Source organism: Amblyomma mixtum, chromosome 3 (assembly GCF_055824585.1).
Source record: "Amblyomma mixtum isolate Tamu chromosome 3, ASM5582458v1, whole genome shotgun sequence".
Lineage (NCBI taxonomy): Eukaryota > Metazoa > Arthropoda > Arachnida > Ixodida > Ixodidae > Amblyomma > Amblyomma mixtum.
This window is the reverse complement of record NC_143014.1, coordinates 198,209,447-198,219,293: the sequence shown is the minus strand read 5'-3', so window position 1 is coordinate 198,219,293 and position 9,847 is coordinate 198,209,447.

Sequence of the window (9,847 nt, the reverse complement as noted above, 5' to 3'; positions counted from 1 at the left end):
TTTTAAGTCCTTTTTACGCGGCTATTTATATCTGGATTGATTTCTATGCATCTCTCACCATGCTCTAGTTCGCAAGCTTAACAAAAAAAAAAAACACGTCAAGAGCAGCTCTCGCAATTTATTTGCCGGGCATCACTAGCAAGGATCGTGCTTGTTGCAGTTGATTAGAGCGATGTTTTCGGCCCTCAACCAATCTCATTTCACGAGTGTCGTGTTTGTGCGGGTTTCCGAGTCGACCCGTCGGAGCACTGGCTTCGAGGCTTCCCGTAACGAGGAACGATGTGGCGGGATGTGCTCAAGTTTCTAAAAAAATAGAAATACAAAAACTGGGGACCTGCATTCAAGCTTCCTTCAACTGCGGTGTCATCAGCCCACGCAGTGTGCACTACCAAGGAAGCACACCGGCACTGAGAGGTATGAAAGTGGAGCTTATGGGGAGAAAATTTAAGCTGGGCGTTTCCGGCCATTGGGGCTAATTAGAGGCTCGGTAGAGCGGCGCATAATGAACGCCGAGTGCTCTGTGTTGTCCGTGTTGCGACAGTTCCAAATGAAAGAGCGGGTGGCAACCCATGGCCAACTGGCGTAGAAAGTGCGAAAGAGGAATTAGCGCACGAGGATAAACGGAGCAGCCTGCCTTACTGAACAAGGGTGGCTAAAAGGTAACGAGAAAAGTGGGCGTAGAAGTTCGCATTGCTCGAAAGTTTGCCTACTGTGAAGCAGCGGAGAAGGCGTGCGTCGTTTAAAGTTTGTCTCTGTCGAAAACAATGTGGGCGGGACCATAGCTGGCTAAATTGAAGTTTACTTATATGCTGCGCTCTACCAGCGAGCAAGCTCGAGTTCAACGTCATACGGTCGTTTCGAATATGAAGATGACAAAGCTACTCTAATGTTATCACTAACAAATCCCACTCGCTGAGATATTTCGGGCGACAATGGGCCAGTTAAGAACACCTATGACTTGTTAAGAACGTTGAGGCTAAGCGAACATCTTTGCTGGTGCTAATACATCAGTGACTGCATGCGACGATAGCTAGAAAAGACGCTTGGCAAAATAGAAATAAGCTACGTGGAATCACACTTCCGTTATCTGCAAGAAAATTGCTGGCAGGGGGATTGAAGGTTGCATTCCTAGCGATGGAAATTATAGAAGCGGCGTGAACACGTTTTTTTTTTTTTTTTTTGATGATGGACATTCATGAGAGCTAACGTCGAACTTTGTTTCCATGCGTAGTACAGGTAAGCATTGTTCTGTTCGCTATTTTTTCTCTTGCTTGATGTTTAAGAACTTGGTGCTAGTGACTGTGACTGATATATTTACTGCAGTAAAAAGTAACCAATCCTTTTTTAACGGGCTTTAACCGATGGGGTTATCCTTCAGAAGGGCATTGTTCGTACTCACGGCATGCTTCCCAAGAAAACTCGAATTCGTGCAACCATATAATAGATACCTAATATTTCTACGAGCACTACAGGTTATACGCAAATGCAGGGAACATAGCAGGATGAATGACGGGAGAGACTGACCACACGGGGTCAAGGAAGAGGCCTAAGCACATTGGTATATGCTTTAGTTAAAAATAATCCCGCGAAGGACAGAGCAGCAAGATTATTGCAAATTTAATATGAGAGATGGTTTACAGCGCCATAAAAAAGCCCTGCCAACGGCATAGACAATAGAGCAAGTGGGTGTGACTTAATTGCTCAGCTGCGAGTGCCGCTGAAGACGAAAATGTCGTGCAGATATCAAATAAATCTACAAGGCACACATGAAGTCACCTATGTGGACAGAGACTTCAGATCTTCGAAATAACTACATATTTGGAAATAAAACAAAGGGAGGAAATGGTGGGAAGGGAGAGGCGAGGGCAAGTATACCTGGAACTAAAGAACTGCGGAATTCGCAACCACAGGCTTGAGGTAAAAAAGGAACATCATGCACGGAGGACCGCCTCGCAGAAGGCACGTTCAGGCCTGTGTGAAGAACAACTTAACTCGAGTGGGGCATAGCCCCGTCAACGACATCACGCACCGCAGAAAGTGTAAACGGAGCGCGCGCCTAGGGAGGGGATGCGTGGAGGGTACAGAACATCGCATAATTAATGCGAATGTCTGAGAGTATGCAATGAGTAACACTCACGAGGGTTAGCTGAAGCTGTGAAAACTTGGCGGAAGAATGCCTGCTACAGTTAATGCCGCTGCTGGCTGCTTTTTTTTCATTTTGTTGTTAAGTAAATGAATCCCGACAAAGCACAGCGACAATAGTGATCCTGCTTTGCGACGCATGACAGCACGGGGAATGGTCCTTTTTAATGGAAGAGACATGATGATAGGTAAAGCGGCACCTCAGGCAAGAAGACGGGAACATACGATGGAAAGGGGCTCTAGGGAACTGCAATCAAGATTTGGTCAAGAAGTGGTTCTGCAACCCAACTTTTTCATTTGGGTTCGTTTCTATCGACCATATGCCTTCGCTCTATTGATGGGTCTACTGACCCTGCAGTCTCCTTCCTTACAGATTACGTGCAAGGCGTGAAAGATGATCTAAACAGGAGCAGCGCGCGTGTGCACCCGGTTATTTAAGTACCTAAATTCCCAATCTGACAAGGCCACTGAAGGATCACTGACGCACCGTTTGCCGTTTTTTCGAATAAAGAACGCTTCCATCAGCTCCCGGGTCACCTTATCTTGGTGGCAAAAAAGCACATTAGTTTTCGGGAAGAGGGGTGTGCATTTGCAAACCCGGCAGTGTGCGGGAAGGTTGTCTCGCGAGTCACTGCCGAGTAAGTTGCGGTGCTCAAAGAGCCTTACATTTACACAGCGCCCCGTTTGCCCGATATACTCTTTACCGCAAGACAGTGGCAAACGATATACAACACCCTTTTTGCAAGGAATGAAAGGCGCCACATGTTTTGTTGTACAGGCCTTGCGATTCTTGTGGATACCCGCCGCTAGTTTTTTGTCCACTTGTGGGCAAATTGGAGCGAGCTTCTTAGGAGCCGAGAACACCACCCTAACATCGTACCTCTTTGCCACGCTCTTTAACCCATGGGAAAGCCTGTGAGCGTACGGAATGACATCCGGCCTTCGGCGCTCACTGTCAACACGGCCTCTTCCATTGGCCCCTGTCTTAACCCACCTCAGAACTTTTTCTCCTGCCGTGAAGATGGCGTGGTCGGGAAAACCACTACTTTTCAATCGTACCACTTGCTCTGACACACTTTCCGCTACTCGGTGGTGGCACGACCAAGATGTGGCGGCCTTAAGGCACGAAACAGCGATACCGTCCTTGATCAGTTTTGAGTGCCCTGACTCATAACCGAGGAGTGGCTTGACGGTGCGCGGGCGATACATACAGCAAAGGTCTCCCGGAGTAGCTCTCAAAGACATGTCAAGAAAGCGTAGCTCGTTGCCAACAGAAACCTCCGTAGTAAAACTTAGACCACGGCCGAACTGACTGAACACCCTTAGAAGATCAGCCATTTCCGCTGCAGGGTCAGACCCTTCCACGATGACTAGAAAATCATTCCACGTATCTGAAAGCCCTCAAGAACAATCCCGCCGAGGCCGCAGTTACCTTCCTATCCATGTCGCTCAGAAAAATGTTGCTAATCATAGGTGCAACCCTCGACCCAACTGGAAGCCTGCCGCGCTGGTCATCTTGCTCTGGTGCTCCGCTGCCACCCCGCAAATCTTCAACAGTGGTGACCAGGTGAACCGTGCCTTCTATCCCAGCGGCGTCCTAGCATGGCGTTCTGGCAGGACCCAAGTTTCGACCCGCCGCTCCCAGCGTTCCGGCCTGCAGGCGTCGGCGGGTGGTTCGCCCAACTGGAGGCTGCGATGTACCTGAACGGCATTACCATCCAACCGTTTAAACACGCAGTCCTTTGGGACATCGCCTTTTACATGCTTTTACATTTTACATGCTTGGGGCCCACAGTGGTACACCTTTTTCGCTAGCATGCGAGGGCACGCATTTGAGAGCCGTATAAGCCGCGTATACGCTATCCTTCCTTCCGAATGAACGGGGCGCAGTCGTTTGAAGCACGTCTTACCTGATGTCGACTGCTTTGGAATGAGGAGTACAAGAAATAAGACAGCATGTTAATCCTATAGCTATTCGTAACATATGTTGCGAAAAGCTATAGAATATATATGTGGCGAATATACGTACCACCTAGTTTTACCATCCCTTCCTAGCCGATTCTCTATTTTAGATGGAGTCAGCCTTGTTCTTCTTTACTGCAATTTATTTTGGCACCTGTGTTGCTGTGCCACGTCCTTGTCTTGTGCGCTGTTTCCTTCACTCGACTTCAAGGACCAACTACCCCGCCAATAGCCCATTTGGATGTATTCCTCCCTGCTGTTTTTTTCACATCTCTCTTCATAGTTGTTCAGCATCAGGAGGCATGTGTCGGACGCTAATTCAAAACAGAAAACAAGGTTTGTGGAGAAAAAAATATATATATATTGGTTAAAATAGGCTACGGTTTAGTTAAAACATTCGGCGACAACCGTCATGTCCTTCCACTTTCTCTCCCTTCTTTTTCCCGCCTTTATTATTCTCATTTCGTTTTTTTTTCGTTATTTCCTACCTTCGTCTCTCTCTTGGCTTGGCTTTCGGATTGCGTCGTTTTGGCTTGCGTATTTCTACAGCTACAAGGGCTTCAATTACACGACGACTCATGGTGGGCTCCCATCAACGGCTCCCACCGCAAAAGAGAGACAGGTTCCTGCATGGGAGTCCACGGCTTCACCAGGCATGCAGTACAATGACCATGCGTACCTCCGGCTTCGGCAAGATATAACACATAGTATTCTTCATTGTCATGCAAATAGAGCATTAAAAAAAAACGGTGAGTCGCATTTGACGCAGTGTAGCGAAGGTGGTACTTACATCGAGGAACATTTTTTCCGGAAGAGGTACCTCGAACGGGATGTCGGTGTTTTGGAAGTCGGAATAATCTAATGTGTCCAGTGATCCCTCTTCAATGGCCTGAAATTGCAAGCAAGTCGGAAAGTAGAAATAAATAATGGAAAGGTATCACTTGGTTCGAAAGGTTTATACCCCTTTTCTCATATATTTTTTTTTTTTTGTGCGCAACCATGCCTTCTTGTATATTATATGGTGTGGTTGGCATAACTACCCCGTACTATAATTTTAAACCCCCATCCCCGCCATAAATTACCACAACTTTCCCCTCAAATCAAAATTCGGAATAAACCTTTGGTTCATTCTGTGACGTGAAATTCGTTCTGTACCTGACGTCTGCATTTCTATTTCAGAGTGGTGGTCTGGTGGCGACACCGTTACCTGTTCTTAGCCCTTTCTTTAGTCTTGCGCCGTTGCCATAGGCGTCCGCCAAGCACTCACTGGTAAAACTCCGCCTTCGGGCACCCATAGCAAAAATGCATCTTCGACATATGAGCAGCACCTCCTGCAGCCCTCACCAGGTGCCGAATACGAGGCGGATGCACCAGTATATCAACTCTAATATGTCTCTATTTCTTCGTGGTCACAAGCCATCGCAAGATGGATCATTCGCATTACGAACTCGCTACCGTCCAGTGATTTTGTTTTGGCCAGCGCCGGCTGCGATGGTTCACCCGGCGGACTTGGCAGCGCGCCAAGGATCTGCGGGGCCAGCAGCAGCACAGCGTGTTTCTGAAAGGTTCTTTGCTCTCACATCACAGCAAACGCTCAAACCTTCGCGGTACACACTCGCAACCGTTTTGTTAGTTTTCGTTTTTTTTTTCCCCCCCCGCAGGCGAGATGCTCTGCAGGCGATGAAATTTCACCTGGCGCGACTGTGGCACGATGAGTGCGATGTGTGGTTGGCGCGAAACGTGAATGAGTGCGATATGTGGTTTAAGTGTCAATACCGTTTTCCTTACCGTGAGCGAGCGCTGTTTTCAGTACTCGCCCAGCCATGCATGGATGAGAGAGTGCACAAGTTGGCTCCTAAGCGCTAAGGAACGCGTCGCACGGACCTTTGACCGCCAAAGTATGACGGGGAGTGTTTGCCGCGCTTAACCTAAAAAACGTCCTGCAAAACACTTCGCTGACAGCCCTGTTTCCAGCCTCTGACGCGTTTTCGTTCTATTGGTAGCACTGGCATACTGGAAGCTATGCACGCTAGACTGGCGACTCATGGGAAATGCGCGTAGCCATCCGCCAGGGCGGGCCACGGACTGGTCCGCGGACCGGTCACGTGGGGTCCACCGTGCGTGGCCCGGCCGGGCCCGTCCGGCGACAGCATTCACATGACGGCCCAAAGGAGCAGGCGATCAGGCGGGCCAAGCGAAAAGCTCTGGGATCCGCTTGCAGCAGCGCTCGTTTCATGGTGCATTCAAGCTTCGGCATTCGGCGGCGAGGGCAAGCGGAATTCGCCGTCGCGGCAGCGATTCCCTCTGAATGCGTAGCGGAAAGCCCAATCAGTCCGGGACCGATTTCTGCTGCGGCGAGGAGGAAGTTGCAGTCAACATACATGGCGGCGCGCTTCGAAGCAGGACCGCTCGCTTCGGAGTCAATTCGTCGTTGTTACTGCCTTTTTCATTGCCTTCACTGGCCATAAAGGGGGCACCGATCTTTCGCTTGGTGCCATCTCGCCTAGAAGAAAACTTATGAGTGAAAAATTTGCTTTATTTTTTATTTAGAGTGACGATTCTGCCGCTTCTTGGCTTAAGAGGAGCGTAGGTTTATTGACAGAAATGGTTCCCGTCTTAACAACTAGATGGCGCCACTAGGCTGAGCTTATCGCTGTGTCTATGTTTTCATGCGCTGAAATAAACGTGGGAAATGTGAGAATTAGTTTAGCGGTGTGTAGGTTTAGCAGTGCGTAGAATACTCAGTTTAGCGGGGCGTAGACAGCGTCAATTTATGTTATTTCCTAACCATATCTGTGTACGCCGTAAGCGACGTCGTGGCGGCTTTGAAGCGCGTACTGGAAGCACTCCGGAGGCGGCGGATTTCGCTCGCTTTCATGCCCAAGTGTAAACGAGCCACAAAGCTGTAGTGAACCTAAAAAGTAAAACGTAGCATCGCCCGACTACGCTGACATGTTGACAGTGCGCGCAAGACTACTACTTTCGCTAGTGTCGCCTTGCCGCACAGAATGATAGCAGTGGTGAATCGCCTGCCTGGAGAGACAAGTGTGACGTGGTTGCCAGATTTGAAGTGAGCCAGTGGGCTAAAAAGTCCGTGTTCCGCCGCCAGAAAAAATGTTCTCGCATTTCTCGCACGATTCGGTCGGCAGACCATGCGCGGACCTCGTAAACCGGAAGCTAGACCCCACGTGACCGCTAGTCCACGGGCGAAAGCAGGTCCGTTATCCGTCGTCTGGATACACCTCAATGTACAGCCTTCCGGTCAGCGTTAGACGTGGCCGCATTATTTGGTTGTACGCTCGACAACAGGCTCTAACGTCCTTCTGACCTAATACACCGGCCAGTGAAGTCGTTTAGTTTTCAACGGCGTGCAGAGGCCATCCTGGCACCAATGTGCGTCGCCAGTGTAGCGATGAGTTGAATGAAGCGCACGATTCAAGCGAAGGAAGCGTTGGAAGGCCTCTTCAATGGCACTTCGACTCGCCACACGCGTTGCGAGAGGAGGTCATCTTTTCTCGATCCATTCTCCTGCCTCGATGTCAGCTTTTAATCTTGCCTTCGATACGAGAACATGCGACTGGCATTGCTTGCTGCAACTGTCGGCCCTGACATCACAGGCGGCAGCGATGAACGGCGGCGACGAAAAAGAATAGATCAAGAAAACAGCCGTCAGAACATACGACCTCAAGTCGAAAAAAATGCGGTGTTAACGCGGTGTCTTTCGTAGGTGTATAAGCATTGATAATGCTTTTGAAATCACGAAGTAGAAAGAAACGGTATGCGGCGTTTTCAGAGCTTTTTTAGCATAACGTTACCGTTGTTATGAACGTGAATTTCGAACACCGGAACGCTCCCAAGGATGGCGTCCAGGCCTGCGTCTCAACGAGCCTGCGTGTCGTCTTCGTGGAGAGTGTTGCGCGTTCGGCCGGTCAGCTACCGAGACGCTCCCCAAGGACGGCGTCCAAGACTGCGTCTCTCCGAGCCCGCGCGTCGTCATCGTGGAGCGCTTTGTGCGTTCGGGCCGGACAGCTACCGGAACGCTACCGGGTTTGGCGTTCAAGCCTTGCATGCCAATCACCCACCAGGACGCTCCTGATTGGACGAAAAGGGGGGGGGGGGGGGGGAGTCTGTGCCGACTCTATTTAAGGGCTCCCGTTTCCTTTGTGTCTTTTCCTGTTGTGTTACATCGTGCCATGTATCGTGCTTCTCGTTGCTTGTAAATATGTGAATACATATATCTTTTTTTCACGCTGCTCCTTATCAATCCTCCGTCTCTTCATTGCTCCGCCCGGTCGGCGACAGCGGACCCCCGTCCCGACGGCAACTGAGAGCCCGCGTCTCAACACCGTGTACCACTACCGTTGGGCGCTGGCACAGTCATTTCCCCGGCGTGGTAGCAGTAAGCTAAAGCGCATGCACTTCAATAAAAACTGAAGTTTTCATCTCGAAATACTCGCAGGGTGGCGTGGCATTCGCGATATCGTGAACGTAAGCGTAATACCGCACTCGAAAAAGCATGTGCCTCGCTGTCGCGAATGGAGCCTCCTCTTCAATGTGGCGTCCTGACGTTTATTAAGCTTTGAGACTCGCCGCGGCGACTGAGTGGCTCTAACGATCGGCTGCTGATTCCAAGGTGGGGAGATCGAATCCCTGCCATGGCGTCCGCACTTCGATAAAGGCGATTTGCAAAAATTCCCGTGTGTTGTGCGTTGTCAGCGCGCCGGAGCCCTCCACCGCGACTCTCTCTAATAGCCCATGCAATACCAATTGCCAATACCAATTAAGTTTTGAGCTTCAGGATAAATAGAACGCCGCGCTTCAATGTTTTCGAACCAAACTTATTATTCGTTGGCGAACACGGTAAAATGCCCCGCACTGAAGTAACGAATACTAGAAAAGTAGAAAAACAAAACAGAAGGCTACCGAAGATACAGCATGCTGCTTTGCGTGTTCGGCTGGCAGTGAAGTCCCCCCCCCCCCCCCCCCCCCCCTCGCCAATACCATTTCATAGGCAATCCCTACGAGATGCGTGCGTATGGCTCTCTTATAAGAAACAGCCGTGCACTGCGCATCTGATGCTCCGAGGGCAACGTACTTCGCATATGTCCAGGTAATGGTTCCAGAAAACGAAGGCCATTCCCTCTCTGTTCATTGCCTGGAAAGAAAAGAGAGTGCATATGTCACCTTGCACGCCGCCTCACAGCGGGTTTGGCAACAGAGGCCACACTGCCGCCTGCCAATCATCTATAAAGTGCGTGACAAAGAGCGAAGCGATAAAAAAAGAAGCAAAGGCTTCCTGCTGTCCGCTCTCGGTGACAGTTCTAGCACACAGTGGTCTCCCTCGCCACGATTCCTCGTGCTCTGCTTCTGTCTGCAGGTGGCAGCGCGCAAATAGGAATGAGAAGTTCCACCGGCATGTTCTCCTGTAGAGCTTCTGTCCTATGAGTAGGGGTGTGCGAATACTTTTTTTTTCGAAACCGAATCGAATACGAATAGTTTATATATCGAATTAGAATCGAATAATGAAAGAACCGAACTGGATATGAATCAAATATTTGTATGATCATTCGCTACTTGTGCAAATATTCGAAGAAGACGAATATCCATGCGAAACAGAGAAGAGCTAGCGGCGGCGCTGTAACTCTTGGAGTTAAAGCTGTAGCTATCGAAGGACGCAACAGTGATTTCAACTGCGAGGCACGATGCACGAAGTCAGCATTTTCACTCTGTGGTCGTCACTTCA